The sequence below is a fragment of the Armigeres subalbatus genome, unplaced genomic scaffold (assembly GCF_024139115.2).
Source record: "Armigeres subalbatus isolate Guangzhou_Male unplaced genomic scaffold, GZ_Asu_2 Contig561, whole genome shotgun sequence".
Taxonomy (NCBI): domain Eukaryota; kingdom Metazoa; phylum Arthropoda; class Insecta; order Diptera; family Culicidae; genus Armigeres; species Armigeres subalbatus.
Window position 1 is genome coordinate 1,050,467 of NW_026943327.1, and position 12,251 is coordinate 1,062,717.

Genomic DNA, 12,251 nt, shown 5'->3' on the forward strand with positions numbered 1-12,251 from the left:
AACTGAGTCTGCATTCTGCAATCGATTTAAGGAAAATTCTGTTCTTTATTGCTGGTGATCGATTTATCTCACAGTTCAAAGGTAATCCGGCGTCCCGAAGAAGGTGCATTCGCACGGCACGATCTAGTCAACTAGTCCCTAGCGGTGGTCCTAGCCTACACCGATGACCCGATTTCCCATGCCCTTGAGCCATTCAGCTTCCTACTCAACCGTTGAGTCATTCGTCTCCCGCCTTAATCGCAAACTACTCGGATAGTCTCCGGAAGTGGATCACAGCACACCTTCATTCGCTCCTAACTGACGCCTCCTGCGCCGTTCTCCAGTTGTTCACGACATGCGCCACCTGTAGCTACTGCGCAACCATTCCTCAACCACAGTAATGGACCCAGGATTCACAGTAATGGACTCAGTAATGGACCACTAGCAAAACCCTTTCTCTGTCTCGTAGATCAATACTCGATTCTGGAAGTTGCTTCCCAGAATCTTGTACAGGCCTACCGATAGGGGAAACTGGACACACATGATCCCCACTTTTTAAATTCAAAATTTTTTATCGAAAAAAACATTGTTTTACATGAACTTTTGGTTAATCTGATAGAGAAACATGTCTAGCACCTTAAAAAATTATCGAAAGCATTATGTTATCAATAAAAATAAGTAAAATTTAATTTTGATGAACAAAGAGGCCCCAGAATTTGAAACGAGTTTTTTTTAATATTATTTCAAATCCGAATTCCATTTAACCAGTTAGCAAAATAATAAAGCATTTCTTTTTTGCGATACAACTCAGCTGTGCATATTTATTTAAAATGATTTAACTTAACTATGCAAAAAAATATAAAAAATTACAGAGGAATTTTAAAAAATCAGTATTAAGTTCCTTGATTTATCATACATTTCATCATTAATCAAGATCGCTGTTCGCCGAACGCCGAACGAATTATGCTTCAAACAACTTCCTTCAAATGATCTGGATTAACCGCTATGCGCCGAACTGTATTTGTTTTTGGAATGTGAACACGAGGCATTTAGAACTAGCTTCAACAAATAAAAATAGAAAAACCCTTAAATAGTAATATTATATATGGTTTAGCTTAATTATACTTACTAGAAAAAACGAAAATCAGCGAAACAATTATTACTTTCATTGTATGATGTACTTTCGAATGATCGACTGTTTATTGTTATTTTAACTTAAAATGACGCATTCGTTAAGTATTAAAACAAGATTTATATTTGGACAAATTTAAATCTTGTTTTAATCATAAAGACTACGTAACTTACAAATCCTCACTCTGACAAATTCAAGTTTCAAAGTGCTCACGTTTTCGGGGGCACACCACTCGATACGGAAGCAACGCACAACTGTCATTTTTGTTGATTTAGTTTTGCTGCGTGAAAAAATAAAAATGACAGTTGTGCGTTGCTTCCGTATCAAGTGGTGTGCCCCCGAAAACGCGAGCACTTTGAAACTTGGATTCCATCAGGAGTGACCTTAAGTTTAAATTATTACTTTCCACGACGGACTAGTTGACACAACTGTTATTTGCTACTTTTGTTTTGTTTATGTTTACTTAGCTTAGCTTAGCTTAGCTTAGACTGACTGTACATATCAATGGTTGCTACTCCGTGATTGATCAGAACTGGTGCAAATTGCACTACGATCCAAGTGAATAGTGGTTGGGATTTACCAACTATTCTCGAAGTGCACGTTTCAGCAGCTCGCAAATGTTGATCAATAACGGCGCCGGCCAAGTCCTTACAGTCAGTTGGGAAAGGGAGGGAATGTGAGTGTGTGGTAATTGTTGCTACTAGAGACCGAGAATACCTCTGCATCTCCACATTTACCACGGGAAGGAAGTAGTGTTAGTTGGGTGGGGTAATCAGTAACATAGATCGGGATTCACCATGGAAAGTGATGTGACCTATGAAACTTCTACACAGCAGTATTGACATTTCCCTAATTTGTTCAATTGTTCATTCTTCGCGAGAATAAACAATCAATCGCTCAAAGTGAGCAATTGTTCATTTGAATTTCGGATTAGGCGCCCGCGTTATCATTTCATTAACGTAAGAAAAGTAAAAAAGAAACGGAATTAAAATGGAAAATAATTGATAGTAATCGGAAAGCTAATGTTATTCAGCAACCCTTATTTTATCTCTAGTTGACGTTAATTACACAGTAAAATCATAATCATAATTTTAAGTTTCTGTGATGTAAATGATAAAACCATTGAAATTTCAATTGAATATATCTTAATTTTACATGACTCTACCGGAAACCTTGGTGAGCGAGCACGTGGCTGTCAAAACAAATCAAAACAAACTTTACTGCATTTCATGCAAACTGCAGATGGCATCTATTTTACTCATATAAGAATCAACCTAAACGGATATCTCCGCATATGAAAATAAAGCAGCCTTTATAACGCTGCATTTCATCGCTGCAACTCTTTGTTTTTTGCTTCTTCCAGCGAGAAATCTCTGATGCATTCATCATACTGAGTCTCAAATGATTCCGTCTCGATGGAGTTTCCGTGTCATGTAAATTTAAGCTATCGTTTAGCCTAATGAAAAATTAACGAATCACCAAAACGATTAACCTGTTACACCTCGATCAACTCGATATCAAGAAGCGTAAATATCCGAGACGATAGTAAGTTCGGCTCTCACTCTGCAGACCAATGTTCGATTCCCATGCTCTGCTCCTTTTTTTGTTTTCAAATGAAAATAAGAACTGTAAAATTCCAGCACGCGTAAATTTAAAACAACCTATAATTTTCTGTTGTTTAACACGGAGCAGATTTGTTACATCTACTTGAACGGAAATTTACAGGTTTTGTTCGTACTGTGTAAGAATGTTAATTTACGTTCATTTTACATGCCGTTTGTCGCGCGCGTGTGTGTGTCACTTCCCTTGACCAGTATACCGTAATCAGGATCTCACTGGTATTAATATTGATGTGCCGGTTGGCAATCGAGTTGGGCTTGTGCGCTTTGAGCGGCACACGGTCGCTTTCCAATCTACATAAAATCGCACATGGTGCAATACAAGATGCTAAATTGGAGACGATATACATACATGTTGTGTGGAAAAGTACCTCTATCGCCTGCACTTCAGCATCCTACACGACACCGTATACGTTCATGTGTTGACTGGGTTTGATAGGGCCTGCTTATGGACACATGCAGCTTTTTGTGGAGGTTTAACAGAGATCACTGTCAAACCCCACCACATCCTAGGCAGGCCCCCTAACTCGCAGTGGCCATGGGGAGGGGTCGTCAAGCCCTTGGACATAGTCCCTGCTGCCCCTTTTTGTTTTGTTTATGTTTACACCGATAAACACCATTCGGTGAGTTCGTTTAGAGGAGATTTGATCCCGGGATCAAGTGTCTCTAAACTACCTGGGATTAAGTGTGTCCATATTGAATTGTGAATCATGTTCACTTTTTAACACTAAACCGAGGAAGTTTGTGTAGTTTCGGCATGATTATTCAAATTTACAAAGAAAAATCAATGTGCTGTAAAAATTTGTTTTAGTTCAGTTGGGTATATGAACTTATATTAAACTTTTTCATGCATGAAAATAAAAGGATCGACAAGGCTGAAACAATAAAATCGCTCTCAGAAAATTAAATTCTAGGCAATCAGATTCAAATGTAACTCAAATTTAAATATTCGACTAAAGGATTATTTATGTGAATTAAGTGGAATACACCGACTTTTGGTTTTCAAGAAAATAGGGAGATCAAGTGATCCTACCACCTCCTCCACATACGGCGACAGCCTGTTCAGGATTAACTTCTCCAGTAGTCTCCTACAGTGTCTATTAGACAGATTGGTGTGTACGCTGAGGTGTCCCCTGGTGGTTCGCCAGCTTTCGACAACAGGACCAAACTACTGGCTCGCGACCCACCAGATCTGATGTCAGCCGATCGACCATTTGAGTGAATTGTTCTATAGGGCACTGCACGGAAACATCTTTTTCTCTTTCGTTCCTCATAAATTTTGACGTTTACTGGCCTTGTTGTTTTCTAATTTCTTTGCAGCGAGAAAGAGACAAAGCAGTCCGTGCAGTGCCCTTTAGGCCACCTTGGTTAGGGTGACCATATGAAATTTTTCCAAAGGAGGACAATTCCTTCAAATCGTGCCAAAAAGAAGGACATTTGGTTGAAAAAGGAGGACATTTAAAAAAAATCAAACCCGAATTTGATATTAAATTGACTGATTTTTCGGGACGTCGAGTCGAACTCACCATCTTTACAGTGAGATCTTATAAAACAAGCTTCAACCTATCTGAATAATGGTACATAAATGCATTGCACAGAATTTTAGCAAGAAAAACTAAAATATGATTATTTTAGGTCATTCGAAAATAATCATATTTTAGTTTTTCTTGCGAAAATTCTGTGCAATCGCAAAATTGAGCAATAGACAACTGATTGTATATTACATTGATCAGATACCTAGTAGACTATCGGAGATTATTATTTGAACACCAACAAGTTCATGGCATGCGAATGCACCTAGACGCCTTACACCATGATCCCGAGGCTTTCATTTTTTTTTTGTGAAAATTCGTAAATGTTTTCAGGCTGAATACAACTACGTATGGCGATTCGTAGCTATGTCAATTTTGAAGCTATGGGGGTGTTATTTTCAGATGATTGTAGAATGATGAATCTAAGAAAGATTACAATTATTTTTGCCTTTCTCGTATACTAAGTATACGTAAAGGCTATATGTTCGCTCTAAAAATGAACTTTTTATAGGAGGCCCGGAGACCCATAGTGTTATATACCAATCAACTCAGCTCGACGAATTGAGGTGATGTCTGTGTGTGTGTGCGTGTGTGTGTGTGTGTGTGTATGTGTGTGTGTATGTGCGCACCAAAAGAGCAAAAAGTTAAGCTCACTTTTTTTGCACTTACCCTCAACCGATTTACTATCAAAACGTTGCATTCGACGCAGTATCCTGTCCCATTGTTTTCTATTGAAAATTGGCCGGATCAGACTATGGGCTTGGAAGTTATGGCCAAAATACATTTTTCTCAGAAAAAAGCGCGTAAAAAAGTCTAGCTCACTTTTAATGCACTTACCCTAAACGGATTCCCTCACAACAAGCTGCATTCGACGCAGTATCCTGCCCCATTGTTTCCTATTGAAAATTGGACGGATCGGACAATGGGCTTGGTAGTTATGGCCAAAATACTTTTTCTCAGAAAAAAGTGCGGAAAAAAATCTAGCTCACTTTTAATGCTCTTACCCTGAACCGATTTCCTCGCAACAGGTTGCATTCGACGCAGAATCTTATCTCATTATTTCCTATTGAAAATTGGCCCGATCGGACTATGGGCTCAGAAGTAATGCCTGAAATACTATTTTTTTACCGCACGAGAAAGGCATCATCACCGCTAGGTGGATTAATCTGGGTTTTTTAGAATATTGTTGAGTATGGAATATATTTTTACACCTGTTTTTGCAATGGGGTCATAAGTTTAAGTCCCATGTTTCCTCCAATACATTTTTTTTAAAACAAATATTCCACATGATGTAAATATACACAATGAGCTTCCAAATGTAGTCCACGTTGATTGGAAAATAGGCATTTAACTTTTATTCACTATTAAGAAATTGCATCATTTTTTGGGAAAATTATTAAACTCTTTCAGTGGAATATCTGCACCTGTTATGGGACGAGTTTAGCACTATTCCATTTAATTCCAACACGTTACGGTGGAATAGTTCTAAACTCGACTTATGACACGTGTCAATTTTAAGATTTTTCTAGACTACTTTGGAGGAAACGTACCATGCATTACTATCGAAATATGATTCAATGTATGCTTTCTTGCAGCAAATCTTGAGAAGCATTTGAATCATGTTATTCATAGCCTACTCACAATTTCGTGAAATTATCAAACTATTATTTTAAATCATTCTTTTGCTATCTTCTACTTAATACACTTATTTAATATTTATTATTTACATTTATGTTAATCGAAAACTACATGGAAAAGTTCCAAATTTGAACGTAAATGAACGCAAATGTATATCTATAAAATCGTACGTTTTCTATGCGAATGAATCTCTGTTGTAATAACAAGATAAAACTTTCCAGAAATTAATGTCTGGCATTGTTATTTGTTTCCTCAAAATATACAAAAAGGAGGACATTTCAGCGCAAAAGGAGGAGAGGAGGAGGACAAGGTGTTTCCGATACAAAAGACCAACATAATACTACAAAATAAATCAGTCTTCCGGCAACCCAAACTTCCCAGAATCTCATAATCAGTCAATAACACGTCATAGTTTCTTTGGAGTTTAGAACTGGCCTGTAGTTCTATGCTGGCTGTTTGAACAAGGAATTTAGGGTTTCCGGGACTGGTTCCGAGGACATCGCATGGCCAGTTTTAGTATACACAAATACTATGGCGATGTCTAGATAGATTATGAATTTCTAAGAAGTTTGAGGTGTCGGATGACTGATTTATTTTGTAGTTAAATGCTGGCCTTTTGGACCATATATTTCGGATTTCTGGAACCTGTTCGGTGGTCTTTCGGCTTTCTTTCTTATGCCTATTTGGCTTATGTTGTCATTCATTGACATTGACCAATAAATACTAATATTCAAACTTTCGAAAATTCAAAAAAAATGCTTACACCAGACTTCAGGAGAGGAAATCCTCAGCACTTTTTCCATCAACCTCCTGGAACCGTTATTTTTCTTGGTCACAGTTAAAACCGCTAGCATTTTAGTTGAAAATTGGCTGAAAACGAGCAGTTTTAGGTTGTCAAGATTCGTCCCGGAAGTTTGACTTACTTACTTACTTGTGGATCCTGTACACCTCCGGTGGCGCAAAGGGCAGACTTGATTTTTTTTATGTCTTTATTGAGGAGACTTTCAGCCCGAGGCTGACTCGTCTCCGAACTTGAAAGATCTCCATCCTGAGCGTTGCCCAGCTATCGCTTTAACCTGTTGCCAGGTAAGATTTCGGTCGACTTCTTTTATTTCTTTATTGAGGCTTCGCCGCCATGAGCCTCTGGGTCTGCCTCTGCTGCGATGTCCCGCTGGGTTCCAGTCTAATGCTTGTTTACAGATTTCGTTTCCGCCCCTACGTAGAGTGTGGCCGACCCAGCCCCACTTCCGATCCCGAAGTGGATAGGTCCGGATAGGGTCGGACAGGACCCCATTGTGCAGCACTCTACACGAAAAGGCCTCGTACTGTGCTTCGATGAGGCCGATGATTTTCTCAGGAACCCCCTTGCGTCTCAGGGCGCCCCACATATTCTCGTGATTGAGACGGTCGAAAGCTTTTTCGTAGTCAATGAATACCAAGTAAGGGGACTCTTGGAATTCGTTGACCTGCTCCAGAATGATGCGGAGCGTGACAATATGGTCCACACAGGATCTTCCGGCACGGAATCCGGCTTGCTGCCGCCGGAGAGTCGCATCGATCTTCTCCTGAATCCGGGCCAGGATAATTTTGCACAGAACGTTGAGAACGGTACACAGCAACATAATGCCTCGCCAGTTATCGCATACAGTCTGGTCACCCTTTTTAGGCACCTGCACTAAGATACCTTGCATCCAGTTGACCGGGAAAGTTGCGATATTACGAAATAATCGATGCAGTAGTTGAGCGGATGTCATGGGGTCAGCTTTGAACATCTCGGCTGATATGCGATCGATCCCTCGCACTTTATTTTCATGCTGTGGATGGCTGTTAAAATCTCTAGCAGTGATGAAGCTTTGGTATTGACGCGTGTTATACGTCGCGTGCAGGACTAGGCAGATCATGCCAAGCAGGTGGTGGCCAGGCTGGCAATTGAAAACGTTGTTCGAAGTGCTCGAAGTGGTCAGTTGGGTCGGTCAGTGACCGCGTCTTTTACAGGCATCATTGCATTAATCTTTGCCCCGCTTAAGCGTCGTGAGATATCGCAGAGGAGGCGAATGTCCCCGGTTGCGGCGGCTCTCTCTCCTTCGTCGGCCAGAGAGTCTGTTCACGCTCGCTTGTCCCGTCGACATAAGCGTTTTACTTCCTTCTCAGCAGTTTGAGGGTTAATAAATTTCACCTTCGGAAACTGCATCTCAATGATTTGTAATTCATTTTAAACAATTATGTAAATATTGGTACTAAAAATGCAACTAATGAGAAATGACCCGGTAGCATTTCTGCCCTGGTAAATACAAATTCACGCTATTTTTTTGCATCACACATTTCATTACTGAAGTAGAATGTACCTACGCCAAATATTTACGATTTAATTCCATTTAATGATGTATTTTTTGGCAGTGCTTTAAAACAGTACAATGCATTTTAAACAGCTCCAGGGTAGCAAAGTTAGGTAAAAAATGAGTAATATTTATGGTAATTTTATGACTCAGATGGTCCACTTGGTTACAATTTCTAAATAATTCCATTATATCATCCAAACTTCCAGTAGTATAAACAAATTGCCTCATTTTCAAAAGAAATCGGATTAAATCGAATTGAATTTTATACTATTATGATTAACAAACCATAGCTAGCGAACGCTTCCGAGGGGACAAACTTCCGAGGCAGTAGTAACAGAAAAAATCCAATTTAGGGGCATCGTTATTTCTGGGAGTTTGTTCACTCGCAGATCCGTGCGAGGAGGAAACAAAGCGAAATCGAAACTCTTGTTTCATAAGGACCTATATCTGGAAGGACAATCACTTTTCACTACATTTCTTATTTCCATTTGATAGAAAACTCGAAGTGCTGCCAATTCTCTGCGGAGTGTTTTTTTTTCATTGCCATGAATATGACAGGAAAAACCAATGCTTGTATTTGCACACTTAGGCGCTGATGATACAACGTCGAACGGAATGTCTGCAGCTGTTTGCGGAGCGAGTTTACCTCTATGATGCTTGCCTTACGCGTAGATATCCTTCGGGTGGCAAAATGGAAAACATGTTTTTTCTTTCCGCCTTTCCCCTGTTTAGTTCGTGGTTCAGAAGTGTGCAATAAACCGGAAACACATGCTGAGAAATCATTGATAACGAAATGTCACACGAACATACCATTAGGTACGAACTGGAACTGCTAAATAGTTTTTCTCGAGTGGAATTTGAACCACCATGAACATTTATTACATGAATAGGATTGCTACTCAGAACTTGTGGTAGGAGGAAACTGTGACAGAATATATGTATATGCATAGAAGTTTACTGATTACGAAATCATTTATGTTACCCAGCAATTTCGAGAAATTATAATTAATATAATTTCTAGTAGTTTGAATTAATTTTATTTGTTAGTGCTGAAGCACTTATGGTATTTCATAGAATATTGAAGGGGATGCCGACAGATCTAATTTTATTATAATAATACACCACGCGGGAAATATGTATGAAATGCGCTGGGTAAAATGCGCCTTTACGTTTTTGGTTATTAACCCAAATTTGGTCTCAAAATCTTGAACGGCTGTAACCAATAAACATTTGCAAGCCCTTACACAAAAAAATTTGACCAAAAACTCTGTATTTAAATTAAAAAAAAAATGTTTTTTTGGCTCTTCCCCATATGCAATTTCGGTGTTTACGTCAACAATGCTTTTTCTTTAGATACAACCCGAGCAGACGAAAATAGCTCAATAAAATCAAATCTTGATTAGATAGCAAAATGAGAAATGGACATGACTGATAATATCTGGAGAAAATCTAGTTATGCTGTTTGTAAGAAGTGATCAATATCATGTACCATTGGTTTGCTCTTGCATATCTTGATATTGATATTCAATCTTGATATTCAAATGATATTTCGATGCAAAATTTTGGTAGTGTTGCTTGTCTTTTTATCTCTTATATCAATGAAGCTCATATCATATTTTGTTATTCTGTTCATGGCTTCTGCCCGGGAAGAACACATTTTCTCCTAATTATAATCAGTCTTAAACTTTGACTACTTTGAACTATGAGACTGACACCAATCTTATACAAAAGAGTGTGACTATTTCAGCGAAAAATATTGGAATATATATATATATATATATATTTTTTTTTAACTAATTTTATTTGCTAATTATCTAATACATGCATTCATCTCCTAGAGTAGGTGTTCCGTGTTTTCTTAACACTATCATCCTTATTTGCTATGTTACGCTTTTAGTTATTATTAATACATTTCAATTGCCTCTGGCAGTTAGAATTTTTTCCTCTAGTTGAATTGAACCATGTAGGAATTACAATGTTTTCAACTTAAACTAAACTTAACCTATTTTATACTAAGGGTATAAGGAGTTAATCGTTGCAATAGAAGATTGCAACGATTTTTGTCTAAAATTGGAAATTATTTTGTTGGACATTTGTTGCAATGTCTCAATATTAGAAATTCTATGAAGTTCATTGGTACTATACCACGGAGGCAACTTCAGAATCATTTTCAAAATTTTATTTTGAATCCTCTGGAGTGCCTTCTGTCTGGTATTGCAGCAACTAGCCCATATTGGCACAGCATACAACATGGCAGGCCTAAAAATTTGTTTGTAAATCAAAAGTTTGTTCTTAAGACAAAGTTTTGATTTTCTGTTTATAAGTGGATATAGGCACTTAATATATTTGTTACATTTGGCTTGAAGGCCTTCAATGTGATTTTTAAAAGTTAATTTTTGATCTAGCAGAAGTCCTAAATATTTAGCTTCGCTAGACCAATTAATTGGAACCCCATTCATAGTGACACTAATGTCTGCTAGAATGTTTCAAATAAGAAGCTCTCGGCTTATGTGGGAAAATTATAAGCTGAGTTTTGGAAGCATTCGGGGAAATTTTCCATTTTTGCAAGTAGTGGGGAAAAATCCAAACTTTTTTGCAGTCTACTACAAATAACACGAAAGCTTCGCCCTTTGGCTGAAAGGCCCGTGTCATCTGCAAACAAAGATTTTTGACACCCTGGTGGTAAATCAGGTAAGTCAGAAGTAAAAATGTTATACAAAATGGGCCCCAGTATGCTGCCTTGGGGGACACCAGCCCTTACAGGTAATCTATCAGATTTAGTATTCTGATAGTTTACCTGCAGTGAGCGATCTGATAAATAATTTTGGATCAGTTTAATGATGTACAGAGGAAAATTAAAATTCATCAATTTTACAATCAAACCTTCATGCCAAACACTGTCAAATGCTTTCTCTATATCAAGAAGAGCAACTCCAGTCGAATATCCTTCAGATTTGTTGAGCCGAATTAAGTTCGTAACTCTTAATAACTGATGAGTGGTTGAATGCCCATGGCGAAAACCAAATTGCTCATCAGCAAAAATAGAATTGTCATTAATATGAACCATCATTCTATTTAAAATAATCTTTTCAAACAGTTTGCTTATTGAAGAAAGCAAACTGATTGGGCGATAACTAGAAGCCTCAGCTGGATTTTTGTCCGGCTTCAAAATTGGAACAACTTTGGCGTTTTTCCATTTATCTGGAAAGTATGCCAATTGAAAACATTTGTTAAATAAATTAACCAAAAAGGATAAAGAGCTCTCAGGGAGTTTTTTGATAAGTATGTAGAAAATACCATCATCACCCGGGGCTTTCATATTTTTAAATTTTCTAGTAATAGATCTCACTTCATCCAAATTAGTTCCCAACGAAGGGTCAAAAACATTCACTTGATTGAGAATGTCTTCGAAGCTCCGTGTAACCTGATCCTCACTTGGACTAGTGAGACCTAGACTAAAATTATGGGCACTCTCGAACTGCTGAGCAAGTTTTTGAGCCTTTTTGCCATTTGTTAATAAAATTTTATTTCCCTCTTTAAGCGCTGGAATTGGCTTTTGAGGTTTTTTAAGAATTTTTGTTAATTTCCAAAAGGGTTTCGAACTGGGATCCAAACTCGAGACATTATTCTCAAAGTTGGTATTTCTCAGAATAGCGAAACGTTTTTTAATTTCATTTTGCAAATCTCGCCAAATAACTTTCAACGCGGGATCGCGAGTTCTTTGGTATTGCCTTCTTCTCACATTTTAAGACGGATCAGTAGCTGAAGATCGTCGTCAATAATAATATAGTTGAATTTAACTTCACATTTCTAAATTACAATTCCTCGGACTTCGACAATTAAATATGTCAAATATACGAGAGCATGATCAATATCACTTTTATTATCGAGTGGAATATAAACATTAAAATTCCTATCGATATACGTTTTATATAAATCTCAATCAGCCCTATGATAATTGAAAGTAGAGCTGATTGGATTATAAATTGCTTCTTGTGAGATTTCAAATGTC